This window comes from Leiobunum rupestre, chromosome 5, assembly GCF_980474605.1.
Source record: "Leiobunum rupestre chromosome 5, qqLeiRupe1.1.hap1, whole genome shotgun sequence".
Lineage (NCBI taxonomy): Eukaryota > Metazoa > Arthropoda > Arachnida > Opiliones > Sclerosomatidae > Leiobunum > Leiobunum rupestre.
Window position 1 is genome coordinate 46404079 of NC_143388.1, and position 18476 is coordinate 46422554.

The 18476-nt window shown below is 38.0% G+C and overlaps 1 long non-coding RNA gene across 1 annotated transcript; it reads left to right on the top strand.

Moving 5' to 3' along the window:
- Positions 1 to 13836: 13836 nt before the first annotated feature.
- LOC149945166 (uncharacterized) lies at positions 13837 to 17126 on the top strand. The gene is made up of 3 exons (XR_016480934.1): positions 13837 to 13905; positions 16933 to 17038; positions 17094 to 17126. It is a non-coding gene; the product is annotated as an uncharacterized LOC149945166 (long non-coding RNA).
- The last annotated feature ends 1350 nt before the right edge of the window (positions 17127 to 18476 follow it).

Sequence of the window (18476 nt, forward strand, 5' to 3'; positions counted from 1 at the left end):
TTTATTTTAAATTTTATACAATTATTGGTTTTAATTTCGACGCCGAGGAAAATCACATCTGGAGTCAAATTCGGCTTCTAAACAATGTGTTTCTCGAACGTCTTCTGCTACCTTGGCTCCCACACATCGTGCCAATCAAATGAGGGGAAAACAATCCTAGCTTACTCGATGAAATATGTATCTATAATCAAACCTAATTGTCATTAGGGATGCAACGGTTCCACATTTTTGGACTATCTCGGTTCCGGATCCGGTTCCGGTTCCTAAATTTTTGCTTTATCGGTTTCGGTTATGGTTCCGGTTCTTAAAATTTTAATTTATCGGTTCCGGTTTCGGTTCCGGTTCCTAAACGGTTCCTATTCGGTTCCAATGTGTTTAGTATTAATTAAAGTTAAATACACTAGCAATTCAAATGAAGTTAGAGAGAAATAAAATCCACCACATTTATTTATTTAAATATAAAATTTGTTTTTGATAAATTATATATTTTAAAAATAGTAGCTTTCTCAGTGACGTAGCTATGGCTTTGGGGTCCTCCCGCCAAACTGTTTTTGGGGTCCCTTATAATCAATAAGGCCGAGTCGCGATTATCGCCATCTAGAGTTAGGGCTAACATGTATCGCCTTCTACAATTAGATTTAACACGTACTTGCATGTTAAATATATAAAACGCCTAAAAATGGCTTTAAGCCCTAAGTGAAACGATTAAGATAAATAACGGCAATCAGCGTCTGGAGCATCAAAAACAAAGGTTCTGGTAGAACTTGGAAGTCTGGAGTTCAGACTCCCAAGTCCGACCAGAATCACGATCTAGATGACTTAATGTAAATAATAATTTCAGGGGCGTAGGAACGTTTAAGAAGTTGGAGGGGGCAAAGAGAAACGAAACGGGGTCTATAGGAGCTTAGCCCCTGATGTAGAGTGAGTAATCGGTCGCGAATGTCATTAAGGCATTAACAGTAACAACAGTTATCATACGAAGTGTATTTTAGTCTTTAAAGTCGTTTATGAATTTGAGATACACAAATCCACAATAATAAATTGAGAATGGTTTTGAATTTTTAAAGGAGTGTAGCTTCACCGAATGCATGTGTTAGTGTTTGACTACTATGTAAATTGGCGGGAAAAGAAACAGTTGAGCTTCTATAAGCTTTATATGCTTTGAAATTGAGAATTTGATCTTTTGAAGATTTCAACTGACCAACACGTTGAAGTGCCAATAACATTAGTTGCCCCTCCCAGCAAAATTCTCGGGAGGGGCATTGCCCCCATGGTTCCTACGCCCCTGCCTCATTTCATTGAAAAATATAAAGACGGGATATATGACTCGTTTTGATTTCAGTTGAGTTTATCGTTCTAAGTGGAGTTCATATTATTTCGTTCAATAAGCATTGTCATTTGTGAAATGTAAGCAAATGCATAAGTTGAAATTTTAGATTTTCTAGACAAAAACTACCCAGACCAGCGATTATATTATGCAAACGAATTATACTTACCTTAAAAACTTTAAATTCAGAAACACAACTTGGTTAATAATTTTCAAGGTTTAACGATCTGCTATAAAACACGTGTCTCGATACATTTCAAACTTCAGTACGCTACTTTCATTATGTACGTTGTTTCGATATTTATGCGACGGTTATTGTGGTTGTATTTATAATGTTTTGGGCGGGCCTGTTGAAACATAAAGAAATATTAGAAGCAAGTAAAACAACTAGACGAGGCCTCGCGTGGTTGGACTGTCCCATAGGCAATTTGGGGGCTCCTGGATGGAAGCCCCCCCCCCCCCCCGCATTGCGGAGTCTGCCGGGGCGTTATTTACGCCACTGGCTTTTCTGCTGTTAATCCTCTAAGTCGGTTGTGAAGGGGATCAAAAACTATACTTGCCCATTGCCCCACTAAATAATTGCTCGGAAGGCACCCTAGTAGCAGTAGACGACAAATATTTTTTGTGGCCGACGAGCCCATTTTCAATTGAGAATACGTAAGGGTGTGTCAGTTGACAGTTACATAGAAACCCACATAGAGTTATCTGAGATAGGATAAAGATGAGCTTATATGAAAAACTAATAGTAAATTAGGAAGTTTAATTACTAAATTTCAACATGCGCTAAATGTTGGTAAATAAAGTTATGGAACCGTTTAAAACAATGAAAAACTCGGTTCCGGTTCCGATTTCGGTTATCATTTTTTTACAAATATCGGTTCCAGTTCCGGATACGGTTATCAAATTTGTATATTATCGGTTCCGGTTCCTAGAATTTACTCGGTTCTTCTCGGTTCCGGTTATCCGTTGCATCCCTAATTGTAATGGCCCATAATTAAGGATCATTCGACGGTAGGTTAATTTTTCTTAATTAATTGTGTCATCCCGAAGTTATTTACGACGGAGCAAAAATTCAAAGTATTTCTATTAAAAGAATAGATAATCGATTTGAAGACTCTCTCAATAACATAAACGCTCCGTTAAGAAGCTTCTCTGAAAGGTTTTTCCCCTACATTATTCGCTCGCAGGAGACCCTCAACTATTCGGGACATATTCTCGACGGGAAATTCTTCGAGCCTAATAAAATGAAAGACCCTTAATATAGACAGTTTAAGAAATGGTATTCGCAGAAACAGTTGAAACCAATCTTATGTATTAAAACTGAAGCGAAGGCCTATTGTTTATTAGAGTGTAACCTTTCAAGGATTTCGGTTAAAAAGGTTAGGTAGTTATATCAGGATTGATAATGCTAATTATAACGGCATATCTCTTTCAGGTTCCATTAACAATGTTTTTATACATTTATTCCAAGCACCGTCTACTCTATGTACTATTCCAGCGTAGGGTTTATCTGGTAGAAAAATCAAAGCCTTTTCGCCCTTAAATACCTTAAGTGATTTGATTCGGAAAACGGGCTAACAATTCAGACAGTCAAATGCCCGGGAAGAGAAAGGGCTGTTGGAGAGTACTTCCTGGATGGCTTTTGTAACGAAGCCCGGTAACCATCACTGTTTAAGGATGGTATTGGCACGTATGCCCCACCCACTTCCCCGAAAAAATTGGAACAGTGTTTTAGGGAAAACATTTAATTAAATATTCGAACGCGAATGGATCGGAAAATATTTATTGAAGAAACCCGCTAAATCACAATTATATTCCAATATATGAATATAAGATTTTGGAACTGCTGAAGAAAACATTAAAGCAAGGCATTATTTAATAAACCTAAGATAATTATGAGTATTTATCCTAGAGATGCGTTGATGGGTGGTCGAGTAGAAACAATCAGACTCAACAACGAAATAGACTACTTAATCTGAGAAACAATCCTCTATTTCCATTTCTATATTCTTTACGCCAACTGTTTACAGAAAAAGAGTGATCATCGTCAACTTTGATTTGACTCCCAAAGCTTACTTTAAAATAATCAGTCAACATGGCTTCCCCAGCCGCACGAGTGTGGAACACAAATTTTAGCACCTAACTGAAAGCCGACGGCTATCCTAAAAGAGTCGTCATCTAAGAGAGTACCTAAGCACGGCGATGGGAGAGCGTTCAACCAACAACCGGACTCTTTGGCGCTCACCGAGAGCAGCCTTGCCTTATTGCGGTCAGCGGAAGCGGCGTCAGTCAAGAAGGCTATTGATTTGTCCACGAGCGGACCCTCCCACGCTGGTTGATGATTCTAATGTCCAGCGGGTGGAACGCTCACCTCCAAAAGAAACTTCCATGGATTTAAGGCGTCAGGCAAAACAGGGTCAGGAGAATCGGTAATAAAGTCTGGAAGGATCACGCTCACCAAGTCAGCGACACTAGATACGGAGGAGAGAAAAGCCGGAAGGGATTGTTTCGAGGCATGGCGAATTCCAAGGCCACCCTTAGAAACGGGAAGGGAAGACTGTACCCAAGTGGCCTCTTCCATTAAAGTATTGGTAACCTCTTGGAGCGCCAACTGGAGGGTATTATCGAAGACGTTAAGGCCATCTTCGTCCCGCCAGATTGGGGCACTACGGAGGATGTATGAAAGCTTTGGGATGGCCAAACAGTTTTTCAGGAGAAAAAATCCCTGATGGGCCGTTATTTGTTGTAGGTTCCCAGCCATTGTTTTTAATTACTCGGTCTTGCTAGAGAGGCAGGTGGAGACAGCTTCGACCGAAAGGGGAGCACCCAGAAGGAAGTAGTTGCTGTGATCGATAATTTGTATACCGGGAGCAGCCGTGGAAAAAAGAGCCTGGAAGTATGCTTCGTCGAATTCGCCGGGGCACGGCCGTCTCGAGATCTGCTTCGCGCTCATAGCGGCCCAGGCGATCGTACGAAAATCGCGTATGGGAAATTAGTTCAAAAACTTCTCACATCGTTTTCTGGCGCTAGTCTAGCCCCCCCCCTTGAGAAAATTCGCAGCTATGTTATCGAATGGGAGGAACTGCGCGGAACTTTGGAATTTCAATTATTATCGCGTAATGTGTAATTTTTTGTAATATTTAAGTTAATTAATAATAAAAAAGTTATACACCTCTTGAGATTTTTTAACGCAAAGTAAAGTTTTGAAAAACGTTATTAAAATTTGGTCATTCTGGAGCCAGAAGTCGCCGTCGACGTTTTCTGTATATAAATGTAAACATAAACACGTGGTTCTCCTTACAGCTGTATTTTTGCTATGTAGTAACTTCCAGAGGCCTTTGTTTTGTATTAATGTTTAAAAATTTATTTTAATTAAAGTAGTGAAATAAATGAATTTTAATTAACTAACTGACACTTGGAAGCTCACTATGAATGAAAATAGTGATGGAAACTTGGAAGGTATTTAAATCTGATAAATATAATAAACCAATGTGAATTTCCCACTGAATGATACACAACTAAAAATTTAGAAAACTAAAATTTACAACTTGAGTACTTTTCAAGAAAGAGGCTTATGCACAAGTTCTTTCACTTTCTCAAATTTTGCGGACAGAGTTTTGGTAATATTTGTGATAATTGGAAGTACGACCTTTCAACAAATTAAATCAGCAATTTCATTCGGTGATTATTATTCAAATCACATTGGATGTAAGGGCATAGAGCAATTTTTGGCCACAAGTGGATTTCAATGTTTTTTTAAAATGGCTGGTGAATCCCGGAGATAGGGTACAGCTCTCTCTATGAATGTTGTTACTATAGCCATTAACATGATAAAGCTTTGCTGCGGATACCTAAGGTTTCCTCTGTCGGACAATTTTATCAATCCAACTAATGGTGAGTCAGAATTAGGCTGTGATACATTTTCAAGGCACAATTTGCAAAAATGTTTTTCCTCTAGGATTTGTACTACATAACCAGCCAAGTATGCGATACTTGCTAGCCGTAAGGTGCATCTCTGTGTATCTGGGTACTCATAACTTCAGATGGTAACGTAACTTCATTGCCGTTAAAAATAGTTGAAAATCCATCGAGTCTAGTATCAATCATGGCTGATAGATCTGTGAAGCTGTCTTGGGGAACGTTAGATGTTTTAGGTTTTGTTAATGATATAGTGCCTCTCTTAAGGTAAGATTCCAAACTGAATATAGTTTATCTTGCATCAAGCATGTCATTCCCTCCAGCCATTTTCCCGAGAATACTTAAAAACATTTCAATAGCATCGCTCGTTAAATTTCTTGTCAAGACAAACTGGAAACCAGATTTAAGGAGGTATGACACGCAAGATATTGTAGACAATGAAGTTATTCTAATAGATATTATAGATTCATATGTTTCCTTTGTCAATATTTTCATTAATTTGCGGATCTTTAGACCTTGATAGTAATCACTTTCCTTAAAATGTCCCACTACAAACAAATCTTGCGTGATGCGTAAGCTTCATTGACCCCAAAATCTTTTCTAGATATGTTCTTAGTCCATAATTTGCATAAACTTTCATCAACTGGAAACTGATGAAATTATACATTGATATTTTTCTTAGATTCACAGAATGGAACACAACAAATTTTTGTAGTGGGCATTTTTGCAAATTAAAAATAGGCAATATTTTAAAACTTAAGTTTGAGAAATGTGAACTTAATTTAAAGAATAATAAAGGTATTTATTAAATAATATGAATAATATTGTGGTTATTTATTTAAAATTCTGATAAAAAATGCGAATACTGGTTTGAAAATTGTGAAAAACAAAAGAAACTTTGGTTAGGCTTAGCAATTAACTAATAAAACTCAATATAAGCATATTACTTTAATTAAATAAATGTTTTAAATGAAAACTTATTAGATAAAGATCAAATCATAAGATGTATATCCCAAATAGGTTTACATTTTTATTTAAATTTGAGTGCTTCTTCCGCGTCATTTGTCATTTACCGGTTTCAAAAATAAAACAAGTTGGCAAGCCAAAATATACCTCTCCTCGGAGGAGTTTTTAATTTTCAATGAAGCGTAACTGTATCCGTGGTGCTGTGGTAGAACGCTCACCTGTCGTACAGGAGGGCTCGGGTTCGAATCTCAGCCTAAGAAAATATTATACTATACCCAATGGCAAAAAGAGGGCGTTTTTGGAAAATCCTTTTCCCTGATTCTAAGAAACTGCGTACGCAGCGATTACACTTTGCTCCGAAAATTCGAACGCGTTCGCAGCTCAGACAGACAGACAAACACGGTGGTTGTATAACCCCTCCTAGGGTACAAAGTCCCCTCGGAGAGGTTATTACTTGAATTTCAGAAGTTAATCTATTATTAGTGAGGCTTGAGTGACTTATCCATTATTTTTTTGGATTAAATATCACCGAAATAATTTAAATACCAGATTTAAGTTCAGTGTCTATTTGGATATTCCACTTCGCTTATTTCCGTTAATTTACCTTCCCGATAATAAAATAGACGATTAAATCGCGACATTGAGGTTTTGGCAAATGTTTTGGGTGCAATAAGCTAACGTTATTGTGTGGAATTGCTTTGAAGTTTTCCAAAACATATAAAATATAAAACAAAGATGACATGAATACATCTCGATGCTTGTTCGTTTTTAGGATTAATTGAAAATTACAGATCATGTTTAAAAGAAACAGGAAGTTTCACAGTAAGTTGTATTTACGTTTAACAATTAAGTCTGCTTTATGGAAACTTTAAAGGTTTTAAACCATGCAATCCAGGCACACGACCCTTTGAAATCGTGGAACTTGCTCAAGAAAACTATTTTCATAATAATTTACAAGAACTGTTCTCGACTTAAAGTAAAATTATAAACCGTGGTACGCAACAAATATCGATAGACAATAGCTTAAAAATAAATTTATTTCAGCCCATTCTTTTTGTCCGACTTTGGTTCAGAAAGAGCCAAACCAGATGAGTTCCCGGTTCGAAATTCACGTTTCCCTTTTCAATTTTCACACAATCGTTTCATATTAAGAGCTTTTCTTGGTGTATATTGTCAGCGAGTATGTTCAATGGTGTTTCGTAAAGATAAGAATTCTAAGTTTATTTTAATATCTGACCCTTCTTAGCCGTAACATTAACAAGAATAAACACGGTATTTTAAGTTCGCAGAACTGGTTTTTGTACTATGGATCTTTGGTTGGACCAGTTGGCTAGCCTGGAATGTGGGGCTTTCCACTATCCTCCTACGCATTGTAGACCGGCCACCTGCTCAAGGCATTAAAAGTTGCTAAATGATTTGGGCCTAAGGTAGTGCCTAACTTATTATTATTATTATTATTACTATTATATTTTTTTAAAATGAAAAAAACCGTCTACGAACGCGGTATTCTTAATCCATGACTCTGCGAAAGTACATATTTCATTTTCCTGATCTACATGGATACGTCTATTTAATAAAGCTTATAATAAAAATATTATTCCTCAGCCAATTCGTTCCTGCCACGCTGCTTGAACTTCGCGTTTAAAGCGAGTCAATGTGATCGTTTATGAACGTAAATAAAGCAGTTTAAAGCGAAACAAATGAGTAGAATATAACAACACTAAATATTTAAATATTAAATGAAGTACCAACAAACAACTAACGCGCAAAAATTAAATATAAATATTAATAAATATTAGACTATCTTTTGCTACAATATAGGCAAATTTTAATCTCTTCGCGCCTGCTTCCGATTCGGTTTAGGTTATTTTAAATTTATCTTCAAATTTTGTTAACAATATAACTTACAATTTGTTAGTAAGATGGTAAGACTGACATTTAATGAGAAAAATAAAATACACGATTAAATTAATAATTTTAACAGAAAAACTTGTTTTTTTCAGGATGGAGAGATTTATGAAATAGTGACGACAGCATTTTATTTTAACAAATGTGGAGATAATTTAAACAATGCTGTAAGTCTAATACCTACTCTTATTTTCAAAAATATAACTATGGTTGTTAATTTTCCGGAAAAATAAAATGCGGAAAAATTGCCAGAAAATTTTCCGCAAATCGGAAAAACAAAAAATTGAAACATAAATTACTTTTTAAGGGTTTTTAATGTTTTTAACTTTTGATCGATATAAAATGTCAAATATCAGTAAACATACTACAAAACATTAATAGTGTTACATTGTTAATCAGTTTAAAGCTAGTCTAGAAGTTTAGTTTTACTTTTAGATTCGATAAAATGAAGCGAAAATGCCGCTTTATTCAAATTTGCAAACCATATATTTCACTAATCATGGAATGAAACTTTTTTTTATTTTTTCGGAAAAATACGAAAAAGTTTCCAACTCACAACACTAAATATAACCGTGGCCAAATTGGTGAGAAAAAGCCGGCTAGGGGTATAGTTTATTAAATGCATATTTAAAGTAATAGGAGAAGTATTCTTAATGTTTTTACTAAAAATGCATTATTTCCTTTAATTACAAATTTAACGGATTAAATTTTAAAGTTTTTTGCCGTTCTGAACAGCGCAACGGAAACTAGAAATAAAAATGAAACTTATATTAAAATTGACCTTACTGACTCAGTGGGGGGTCAAACTAGAACCTGCATACGATTGCTTTCGTTTTACTTAATTTTCTAGAGCCATCTATCCTTTAACAAATATAGACACCTATTTATTTAATGGTATAATTTTGAAATATTTATTTAAATAATCCTAAAATTGAATGAAAGTTGTAAACTATATTGTTCAAATATTATTATTTAAAAAATTGTTTATCGAAATACATAACATTTCGGCACTTTAAGTAATAATAGTTCCGCCAGCGGTCAACATGCAACCGATTTATAGCCCGGTGTACCGGTAAGATTGAAACCACACCACCGGAGGTCCGTCATCATTTTGCCCTACGCCAGCGTCCGCAAGCCCGGACAGGTGACAAAACCAGCATGGGTAGCAGAACCCTACTACTGACGGTCGCACATTCGACGCAAGCCACTCAACCCAGCAGAAGGTGCAGCAATGGATCGACCAGCACCCACTTCGCACACATCAGTGGGAATAAGAGCGGATGCTCTGGCAAGGCCAGCCGACACCCTACCTAGAAAGGTAGAGAGCCAAGCCCTTTGGAAAGAGCGCCTAAAGGGGAACGGCGGGCACACAGCAGCCCGCATAACCCGGCACAGCTGGCACCGGATATCCCGGTGGAGCTCCAAAAGGCCAGGAGATGGGTCCACCGTGCCCTCATACGGAGGCCTGCAGCCCAACAGCAGGCAACCCAATCCACCGAAGCGGCCAGTTTGCCCGGCCACTCTCCGTTAGCCTGGGCCGAAGCCCAGTTACCAGCCCACACCGGACCGAAGTCGGAGGTGGAGATAGGACCATTTGGACGGAGCTCACCTCTCCCAGCGCGCCACGGCCCGTGCTTGGTTACAAGAGCCGGACCCCGACTCCCCTGTAAAGCCAGCAGTTATTGCACACTCCGACCCCTCGTGGGCCGCCAGTGGTCAACAGTAAATATCCTTTTGATCGCATTCACATCAGAATATGAGGAACGGCACCGTCTTTCACGTTGTAGCATGGCCGATACAATCCTACACATAGTCACCCGGTCTACACCCTCCTACGCAAGGGGCGTAGGAACTCTGCTAATAACCTCCTTCGCTTCGTAACCCGACCAACAACCTCCTTCACGTAGTAGTCCAGCCCTCCCCTCCACCCTCCTTCACGTCGTAACCAGCCGCCACCCTCCTTCGCGTCATAACCCGGCCACCACCCTCCATTGTGTTGTCACCCGGCCACCACTCTCCTTCGCGTAATAACCCGGCCACCACCCACTCTCGGAACTAACTGTAAATTTCACAGCGGCAGGGCTGTTTATGTAACAGTACCTAGTTGTTTTTTGCGTATGACAGCACCGTGCTTTTTCAATTACAAGTTGTTACTGTTATTAAGAAATATTTTTCATTGATGTTTTGTAAACAGGAAGTTATGGCTAGGTAAACAGTATTTACACGTTTTCTTTGGAAAACAATATTAATGTTATTAAATCGGTAAAAAAATATAAAATCGGCGGCAATCCTACTGTTTTAAACACAGTAATTTGAGGTTTTCCGAATACAACATCACCATGCCGTTAAATATAATATACTTTGCGTTGACGTCGTTTATGCATTACAAAAATTTAAATTCGAAAGCACCCTTACTGTTTAAAAAACATTAATATAAGCGTTACCGGTAAAAACATCACCATACCGTATAAGTCAAAGTACTTTAGGTTGCTGAAGTTGGAAATTAAGTTATGATTACATAAACAGCAGTGTTTAACAGAATTGGTCAAAAGATGCAAATAAGGATTATTTCTTATAATGGTTCTATCGCAAACGTTTTAAGTTTCATTTACCAGAAAAGTTACAGAACAGTGGTGTAGTGGGAGTGGGGCAAAGGGCACATGCCCCCACCCGAAATGTTTGGTTTTATGAACAAAATATATATTAGTTTTAGTCAAATATAAATGTCAATTCATTCGCTAAAAGTGTGAAAAGTGGAAGGAAATGGATCGTTAAAGAGGGGTAAGAAGGGAAGGTTGATCGCCTTACCCCCGTCGCATGCGGAGGGCTAGACAAAACGTTTGATTCCATCACGTTGAGTGACGTAAATATTACCGAGCCAATGAAAAACCGGGAATTTTCGATATATTTTAATCGGCGGAGCGTACTGGGGGGACCAACGGGTGGATTGAGAGAAACGCTAAAAAAGTATCGACATAGACATTCTTCCTAGATATAAATCAATACATTCTTGGTTTGGGATACCAAAATCCACTCTCAACCCCTTTTAAAAAGTGGCATATCATGAAATAGCCCTATTTTCACAACCACTTGATATTTTCTGCTAACAATTCAGATTTGTTGATGATTTTGTTACTAGTTTACATGTTTGAAATTTCATTAGAATCGGCCGAACCATGGTTGCATGATTCGATTTCACGTGGAATGACCCCATTAATTATGTGACGAATAGAGATCGATGGATACCAAGAGCGTGTAATCGGGATACTTAAGTATTTTCTGGTAATTCATTGTATATTCCATCGAAGATTGTTTTGGGGTTTATATTTTCTCAAAGGTTACCATGGGCGCCCGGAGGGAGAGGGCAAACGGAAAAGTATCCCTCCACCTTTCATGAGCTATGTCCTGAAGGAAATATTTCCGAGCGAGCGAAGCGGGCGAGTTTACCGAACCATACAAATTTATAACATTCCGCCCCCCCCCCCTCCCGTTGATAAATGTGAGCGGGCGCCACTGTACATTACAATTCTCATTTATACGGTAATTTAAAAAAATACTAATTTTCGAAATTTGACCTTTAGTAGCATCGACGGCGGAATAGAGGGTGGGTTCAGGGGTACAATGTATTCCCCCTCACACATACACTGATCGTGTTTTCAAGTCTAAACGAACGCTTGTGATGTTTTTTCCGCGATAGTTTGTAGCCCCTTGGAAGAGCGAACCTTACGCCATCACTGTTTAGTAGGTTTTTTTGCTCGAGACAGCGGACCGGAAACTAGATAGTTTTAACGAAAGTTTATATTTTTCTTTAATAAGTTTGTCTCTTAGGGAAATATTTTACTATAAGCCATTCAAAGATTGACGTCATCACGATTTAAGCGCGTAAAGACAAATACTTTATGAGGCGCACTATCGGAAACCAAGCTCTTTTCCACTAGCTCTCAGTAAACGTTTTGAATGTGAAGAATAAGAAGTGATACACTTTTGTATATATTATAAACTAACGAAAAGCTCGGTTTTCCATTGTAGTAGAGTCCGGTGGAGGCGGCGGCGGCGGCGGCGTTACCGAGATTTGGACTAGTCGGCGGGGGCGCTAGTGTTTTTCAAGTGGCGGCGGCGGGGTTTATCGGCGTTACCTAAAATTATATTACACCCCAACAGCTATTTTTTAAATATATTCAACAATTCAAAATATTCCCAATTAAAATACGAATAATTATAATAATAATTATAACTTTAGTATAAATTTTTATACTAAAATTATAACCCTCGGTCACACTTACACCTCGAAACCGCTTTAAAGCGCGTTCACATTGGCCAGAAACTGCTTCAAAGCGATTCGAAGCGCGTTAGAGAACATATGAACGTGATTAAACCTCAGATTCCGAAGCTTGGTAAAGTTTAATAGACAACGTTTTATAATTAAACGTAGCGGAAAAAATCCGGCATCGCGTGCCGGGCTGCCGGCTGCTGTCGGGATTTCAAGTAACTAGAGCCACCTCCATACGTATAGACCTCGAAAGCGCTTCAAATCGCTTAACAGCGGTTTCTGGAATGTGTGAACCAGTGTGTAGCGATTTCGAGGTGTAACTGTGACCGAGGTTTAGATGACTAGGGTCCTGGAGTCTTAAGCCCCGTTTTCAATTACGATAAATTTCAGGCTTTACGCTTTTGCTTTTTTAACGCGCTTTTATTTCAAAATAAGCCTAGGGTATATCAAATCCATTTAGATATCAGCTTCTCGTGACAAAAAATCCGATAGAGAAACTTCTTGCGGTTGGTTTTGATGCAAAAGCGTGATTTTTGTTCGGAAAAATCATGATTGAAAATGGGGCTTTACGCAGAGCGAGCAGAGAGAACGCCATGTATACGCGTTTATAGGATTACCCACTATTCACCAGATCTCAGTCTTTATTTACTCTGCTTTGCTACTGTAGCGCCGCCGTTACGAGAACAGTACATTGATAAAATATATAATTGTTGAAACATTATTATTGTATTTTGTAAGTCATCAAGTTCAATAGAAATTTTAAAAGCAGTCACTTGAGTTTCTTGGGAAGTTGGTATTGGAGTAAAATTGTAAAATGAACGGCGACGCATCAAAAAACTTCGGCGGCGGCGGCGGCGCGGCGCACCGACAAAGAGTCATTTCGGCGGCGGCGCGTCGTAAAATAGTAAAAAAACCGGCACGGCGGCGTGTATAACGGCAGCGTCGGACTCTACATTGTAGTCAGTGATGCCAGATTGAGGGAAATTTTCCATCATCTAGGGAAAATTTTAAACCTTTAAACGGTAAAAAGGGAAAAGAGAAATCTGATCAAGAACTATCTAAATCTAGGGATATTATTATATTCAAAGGTTACATGAAAAATGGCACACCTTCTTTAAATTGACGTATTATGAGAGATAAACTGTGATTTTTGTTAAAATAGAAAATATATTTGTGTATATTTGTCCGTCAACACTCATGTGCAATGAAAAATTTATGAATTTTTAAACTGTAATATTTATACTGGTAAAATTGTTCTTCGTTTTTATTCATTGCGAGATGAAAATAAAAGTATTATTTTCTTTAGGACATGTGTTATTTTTCTTTTCCAACGTCCCAAGTAATTGTTTTACGCAAATAACATTGATCTTTGTGTTTTGAAAACTAGGGAAACTTTAGTTCAAAAAGGGAAATTTAAAGGTTCGAAAATTAATTTCCATTTTCGCGACCTGGCATCACTGATTGTAGTACCACGTGCGGAGAGGATACACACATCTTTATTCAACGGTATATTTTGGTAAATGTATTTTAATTGGTTTTCTTTCACAAATAAAATAAGGCTATTTTTATTAAGGATATACTGATAATAACTAGGAATAGATGTTTAGCAAACTAACTTAAGAGCAACAGGCAAGAAATAATAATTTATTAAAGTCTCGGCTATGTGTAAATATATTAGGCCTAGAGTCACTTAATTCGGTGATTTTTTTCTCACTGATTTAGGTTTAAGCCCAATAGGGACTAGGCAGCATGACGTCACGCCGTTTCTTTGGCTATGTCCGCCATGCTGGTATATTTTTTCAATGGAAAAGCACCTACGTCATGTTGCCAATTCCCTATTTTAATAAGATTTATTTAAAGTTTCAACAAAAACACCATAAAAACGTGTATTTAAAAAAAATAATTTAGTTTATATCTTATTTAATATTGTTTATAATATAATACCGAACATCTGGCAAAAAATTATTAAATGTATAAATTTAAAAACTGCGCCCCGGGAGACTGCAAATTAGGAGCCCGCAATATAAGCGATACCTGCTTAAATCGCTTATCGAAAAAGTACATTTTTATTTTTTACAGCCCCTGCCAAGCTACGGTCCTGTACATACTTAAAGGGAGGTAACAAAACAAGCTGATGGTTAGAACATACTTCCATTTACAATGCGAGGTTCAACAATAGGTGTTAAAATAAAAAAAACGAAATTAATAAGTTTTAATTAGTAAGTACTAATTAAAGTATACTTCCTATCTACTTTAATTAGTCCATGCGTCTAGCGTAAAAACTACCCTACCTGTGAGTTCAGGGAACTGCGTAAGGGACCCCGTGAAATTGACCAGAATAACGTTATATTTCCGATGGTGGTTTCGGGTACCTATAGATCCGCTCTATTCAAATAATTCGAAGCAGTGGCGTTGCTTTCTTTAAATACACCTTTATACTACATTTGAATGGTGGTAACTTTACCTGTTGATGGGCTCAAGTGTACTAACAATTCCTTGTGAATTGATTGGCGTGCTATACGGCGCCGTAACTCAATTCTAGCCTTTAGCTATAGCTAAGCTACATAACACTAAATATTTAAATTAACAGTAGCGGTCTTAGCTGCCTAAGAGTCCTGTAGTCCAATCAGTGGCGTTGTAGTATTTTATGGCATTCGCAAAGAAATCCAGTACCTGGGTTCGAGCTGAGTTTGAGCTAAAATCTTGTAACTCGTTAGCGTTCATTAGTGCTAAAACCAATGTTTTGGTTAGTTCTAGCTTTATCAATATGAGTATTTAACACTATTTATGATAGCACTGTTTGTCTCTTTTCATCTCGAGTAAGCCTACTACGGCCGTCACGTTGTCTCCCGCCGCCGTCGCCGTACCAATTCCGTAACGGCACACGGCCAACTTCGATTACTTGTGCGTTTGGCGTTGCGCGCTGGGCGTATTATGAAAGAGAGCCATTCTGACAGAGCTAATGCTCTCTGTTTCTGAAAAGACAGTCGGGCGGTGCAGTGATAATGGAGTTCTAATTTGTATGATAAGTTAGCCAATTCCTTTGGCTCTTTTTAACATCCCCGTTTTTTACGTTTTATCATTTACAGCCAGAGACAGCAATTGAAGAAATCGTTCAGATATTCCCACCACATCCATGTCTTGCAGTAGCTGGTAAGATAAACAAGGCCGTGCAGGGGGGGGGGACTCTCCTGGACCCGGCTAAGAGAGCCCACGAGAGACAGAAGGGCCAGGAGCTCTAGACCAAGAAAGGTCAAAGGGGAGGGGGGTGCATATCGAGAGGCCCACAAGTAACTTTTGCCCCGGCCCCCAGAAACCTTCTGCAATGCCCTGAAGAAAAGTGAAATCGTTTACGTGTTTTCTTTTCATAATCATGCTTTTTTATAGGTGAACTTAGAGATGGAAAATTATTCATGTTGTCCATGGATGGATATATTATAAACAATCATTTGTCAGGTGGTGACCTTATCGAAGCTGTTGGCGCGGTTCTTGGGCTTTACTATACAGGGTGTTACGGATAAGAGTACCGAAACTTTCTATATGCATTCTATGGGTCTCTTATGAGTAAAAAATTTCAAATAAACATGGGTCCTAAAGTGCTTCGTTTCAGAGATATGGGCTCCCAAAAAAACTACCCCAAAACCCGGACACGGCCTTAAATCTGGCAAACAATATTCTTCCTTGAACCATATTGTTTTCATTAAAATATCAATTGTTTTTTATCCGTGAGGTGAGAAACTTTAATAACAAGTGGCCAAAGTTCATTAATGTCCTTTTAGAAGTAAAACGAGTTTGAAGACAAATACAAGTCATTTTATTTTATTGATACGATTTTAATTATTTAATCTAAAGATACAAATAACATAAAAATTCTAAAGGAATGGTTTTAAAATTGTCAAATATTGTAGCTAATATGGCAAATTGGTCCAGGAATGCTTATTGCACGGACGGGCTCAAGAAAAATCGGTTAGAAGCTCAAAGGTTCAACCAGCAGTAGATTCCTAAAAGACTGGTGTCAGATCGACTGGCGTTTGAGTCTGTAGATAGACGGCTAAGAGAAATACAAGAAATTTGTATGGTTAAATTAAATTATTAAAATCGTATCAATAAATTAAAATGGCTTGTATTTGTCTTCAAACTCATTTTAACTTCTAAAATTACATTAATGAACTTTTGCCACTTGTTTTTAAAGTTTCTCGCCCTACGTATAAAAAACAATTGATAGTTTAATGATAACAATTTGGTTCAAAGAAGAATATTGGTTGCCAGATTTAAGGCTGTGTCCGGTTTATTGGGGTAGTTTTTTGGGAGCCCATATCTCTTTAGGACCCATGTTTATTAGACATTTTTTACTCATAGAGACCCATAGTATGCATGTAGAAAATTTCGGTACTCTTATCCGTAACACCCTGTATGGCCAATATTGAGTACCCTCAGGAATCCCGGTGTACACTAGAATTCTTTCAGATGTATTTTCCCCTCATTTTCATTTCATTTCATTTCATTTCACTGATGTATTTTTATTTGTTTAATGTTATATTAGGTTTGGAGCAAAAATTAATCCAAAAGAGTCGACGAATTGCGCCAATTAATCAAAAGGTTTTGGCCCTTGTCAATAAAATTTCTAAATACGATTGGTCAAATGAATGGTAACAATTTGTACTTTAATTTGTTTCGTTTTATTTTAATCTGTATTTTTAATAGTGACGTGCAAGATGACGATCGTTTCGAATAAATATCCTGTTTCAATTTATGTTTCATTTTAAATTATAACATTTTTGGGTACACAACTCGTTTTTATTGTGAAACTTATGAGTATAGTCTAAGAAACAGTAATGAGAAGTAAGAATAACAGAATAATGTATTCGGACACAGTGCAGAATGATAAGATAACAGTAAAGGGTAGTTGGGAACTACAGTACCGGGTAGTTGGGAACCACAGTACAGGGTAGTTGGGAACCACAGTACAGGGTAGTGGGAACCACAGTACAGGGTAGTGGGAACCACAGTACAGGGTAGTGGGAACCACAGTACAGGGTAGTGGGAACCACAGTACAGGGTAGTGGGAACCACAGTACAGGGTAGTGGGAACGATAGTACAGGGTAGTGGGAACGATAGTACAGGGTAGTGGGAACAATAGTACAGGGTAGTGGGAACAATAGTACAGGGTAGTGGGAACAATAGTACCGAGTAGTGGAAACTACCGTACCGAGTAGTGGAAACTACCGTACCGAGTAGTGGAAACTACCGTACCGAGTAGTGGAAACTACCGTACCGAGTAGTGGGAACAACCGTACCGAGTAGTGGGAACAACCGTACCGAGTAGTGGGAACAACAGTACCGAGTAGTGGGAACAACAGTACCGAGTAGTGGAAACAACAGTACCGAGTAGTGGGAACCACAGTACCGAGTAGTGGGAACCACAGTAATGGGTAGTGGGAACCACAGTAATGGGTAGTGGGATCAACAGTAATGGGTAGTGGGAACAACAGTACAGGGTAGTGCGAACAACAGCAAAGGGTCGTTGAAAAACAGCAAGGAAATGTGTTAAGCACAGTAAAGATTATTGTAAAAACAGTAAAAAGTAGTCGAAAAATCAGTAAAGTAAGTTTTACAAACAGTAAAAAGTTATAGGAAAAACAGTAAGGAGCGAGGGAAATAACAGTGCGAAGTGGTTTAGCTCACATTAAAAAACAGCAAAGTAGCAATGAGAAGCAGTAGTTAAAAAGGTGCCCAAACGCTACAAAAACAGCTATACTCTTGTTAAATTAACAGTGCGCTATTACTGGTTTTTTAACAGTGGGCTATTAATGTTTTTTTTAACAGTGAGCTATTACTGTTTTTTTAACAGTGAGCTATTACTGTATTTTTAACAGTGAGCTATTACTGTTTTTTTAACAGTGCGCTATTACTTTTTTTTAACAGTGCGCTATTACTGTGTTTTTAACAGTGCGCTATTACTGTTTCTTTAACAGTATCTCGCTGGCGTTTACTGCTGCCAGCATGTTACTGTTTTTTTAACAGCAAATTTTTTCTCCGTGCCCTCCATTGTGTTGTCACCCGGCCACCACTCTCCTTCGCGTAAT